The following is a 3574-nucleotide window of genomic DNA, read 5'->3' on the forward strand; positions in this document are numbered from 1 at the left end:
ATTAAGCAAATCTACATGGCCCATGTTGATGCATGTGCTTATGTGTTTGTCAGGAAGAGGGCGCCCAGGATACCCATGACTCCCCCTAAAGGACACCTGGAGGATGAGAAGGAAGTGACAGGAAGCAAAGCCAGCTTCCAGGTGTCTGTCACAGGCAAGGGATAGAGACAGGCCCTTGGGGGATGGAAAGGAAATGAACCTAGACTGGGGAAGGAGGGGATTGATGGGGGAGGTGTTACTGTTTTCTTGGGTCTTTGGCATATTTTCCATGTATATGGGTGATTAGCTTTCACAATCATGACAAAAAGCCAACATCACCTGTCAGTGACTGAAAATAGGAGTCATCTAAGAGTGGGGCTAAAAAGAGGGGAGCAGCTCGTGTCAGAGTGTAATAGTGTGGGGAGAACTGGGGGACTGCAGGTGGGGCTCAGGGAAGGAGGAGCAAGGGCAGGGAGAAGTCAGCTGGAGGGCGGCTGGGCACAGGCAGGGCTCAGCTTTCCAGCAGGGAAGATGGAAGCCAGTGCAGGGCAGGGAAGGTGTGTGGAGTGAGGGGTGGCAGAGTCTGGGAGTGGGGGAGGTGGAAATCAGCCATCAGGGAACTGGAGTCCAGCTGCGATTCTGTGATAAGACCCTGGGTCTCATCTCCTTGGAGGGACTGGCCCTGGGGACTGGAAGGACAGTGGCAATTCAATGGAGCAGCTGGACAGGAACTCTGGGCCCTGGGATTCAAGAGGGCATATTGGTATGGGTGCAACCAGACCCTGGCCAAGGGGGCTGCAGCAGAGAAGGGTGGGGCAGCTGTTGGGGGATGATGGAGAGTGGACTCCAAACCCAGGGGAGGAAGGGCGGGGAGTGGTGGCCTCTGCAGAGGGCAGGAGGGTGTGTTGGTCAGCAGGTTTGCCCCACAGCAGGGGCTGTAGGGGTCTGAGTGCGGAGGAATGTGAGGTGCGGTACAGGGCCGAGCTTATGCCTGAGGAAGTGTTGTATGCAAAGACACTGCAGTGGCCACAAGGCAGCCAGGAGGGCAGAGTTGGTTTAATGCCTGGCTCCAAAGTTCCAGGCACATGGAGTTTGGGCTTGGGAACCCTGAGGGCCTGTTTCCTCACTGCTGAGATGAAGAGACTTCACGGCTTCTATCACAAAGCTCACTCCTTGTGAGGCAAGCTGTGGGCTAGGGGTCTTGGCACAAGGTCTCACAACACCTCCTCCTGGGAGCCTTCACTGCACCTGTGCACCTGCGGCTCCAGCAGACCTTCCTGGGCTCATTGGCAGTGCAGCTTGGCACGTTCTCCTACAGATGTGCTGCATCTCAGGTGCTTTCAGCATCTCCAGACCCCAGCAGAACATCTTGGGTGACCTTCTAGACCCTACCTCTATGGCAGGCCAGGGCTCAGGAGCAAGGGCCAAGGGCCAAAGGAAACCCACCCCTAATGGCTTGCCATCAGGTGTCATACTCATCACCAGGCCCTTCTTGAATAAGTCCTCAGGAGGTGGAGAGCATCTGAGTTCTGTAGCACCTTGGGATAGGGGTGAGGGGGATCAGAAGGCTACCCTGTGCCCTCTTAGCCCAGCTGTCCCCTCCCTGTGTCCCATCATGTCTCAGGACCAATGTGGAGGCCAGGCAATACCTTGCTGTAGAGACAGAGTCAAATAGCTCACTGATCTGGGATGGCAGGTTGATGTCCTTGGTGGGAGTGGACAGCAGGTGGGAGGAGGCCAACATGGCCATCACATGCGATATACCACTCAGCACTATGTAGCCTTTCTGCAAATTCCCAGTGGCTAGTCCCCTGGGAGTGTGGCCTAGGTCTCCCTTCACTCCTACTCCAGACCCCATGCACAAGGAATAGCAGGGGAAAAAAAGCCCTAAATTTCATATGGAACCACAAGAGACCCCAAATAGCTAGATCACTCCTGGGCAAAAAGAACCAAGCTGGAGGCATCACACTACGTCACATTACACTGCCAAGCTGCACTGACCCAAACAGCAGGCACTGGCACAAAAACGACTCATTTATTTTCAGTCCGCAGTGGGGACGTTGCCCGACACTCTGCAATAGCAGAAGCCTGCAAGTGTCCTCTCATCTGTGCACACACACACAATGTGCCTTTTTCATATTTGTAGTTTGTGAGAAGAAAATTTTCTACTGCGATTTTTTTATCCTTTTGTCTCCAAGACATATTTCCTCCTTTAAGTTGTGGAGCTGCAGTAGTAAAAAACGCATGCAAGGATCACACAAAATTGTTGCCATATTTTAGTCTTATATTATTTCATTTGTTTTACATTGAACTAGAAAAGCAAGAAAAAGTTATAGAATCATAAAATCCGAGTCACGAGGGACTTTGTGAATGAATGCAGTGCAACTTGTCCCTTCCCGCCCCGCGTAATATGAAAATCCCTTCCATGACATTCAGTGTGCCCATCCTCTCCTTAAATATTATTCACCATTCTTAGAAAACAGATAAGACTTGTTTACCTGTAGCTGCCTGCAATTATTTCTTCTTCTAGTACCTGTGAGTAATTTTAGGGGGGTGGTTATTTTATTTATTTTTAATTTTTTTTATTAAATCATAACTGTATACATATATGGGGTACACTGTGATAATTTGCTATAGAATGTGGAATGCCTAAATCAAATTGATTGACAAAACCATCACCTCACTTATATTTTGTGGTAAGACATTTATAATTTACTTTTAGTTGTTTTGAAATGTGCCCTTGCATTGTGCGTATTAGGTGAAATCCCAGCAAACGCCCTGCCCCCTCCCTCCCCTCTCCCTCCCCTTCCCTCCTTCTGGCTGGACTGTATTTGTGTATTATCATTCATATGACTGTGTGAGTGATTATATGGCTATTCAAATATTTGGAGGCAATTGTTATTTCTTCCTTGTTTTTAAAAGCTAAGCTCAACAACCCAAGTTTATTCTTTAATCTTTTTGTACATTTGCTTTCAAGGGCCTTGTCCTGCACCACGACTTAATTTCCCTCTTACAGTGCAATTTCAGGATTTCATCATACTTTGCAGCCATTGTCTGAGAAGAGCATAATACCATTTTCCTCATTGTGAGTTGATTAATAAAACCTAAGAGACAGAAGTAACAAAACCCTTAAAGGCCATTTCTAATCTTACTCTCCACATTATAATAACTATTATTAAAGCTTCCTTAACTCAATACAAATTTCATTTCTTTTGTTATTTTTGTTGGATGCATTATAGACATTATTAATAAAATTTTATCCATTGATCTAACTTTCACTTTTGAATGAAAAATGACTTTAAATGTTTAAACTTCTTATGTTATGATTTTAAATGTTTGAAATTCTTAAGTTTGGGTAGTTTATATCTGCTTTAACATGATGGAAATCTATCACAAAGTGACTATATTATGCCGCATCTCACATTCTAAAGCCTTTATGTGAGATTTTTAGGATTTAATTTTTTATTCTTAGGGTTGTAATACGTAATTCAAATGAAATTTTTAGTCACTGGGTTGTAGAACGCACTCTTAGTTGTAGGAGCACTTGTGTTAATTATGAGTAGTTGACAACCACAAAGCGTGCTTTTTAGTTTAT

The sequence above is a fragment of the Otolemur garnettii genome, unplaced genomic scaffold, assembly GCF_000181295.1.
Source record: "Otolemur garnettii isolate 467f Iridium unplaced genomic scaffold, OtoGar3 scaffold00111, whole genome shotgun sequence".
In the NCBI taxonomy this organism is placed as follows: Eukaryota; Metazoa; Chordata; class Mammalia; order Primates; family Galagidae; genus Otolemur; species Otolemur garnettii.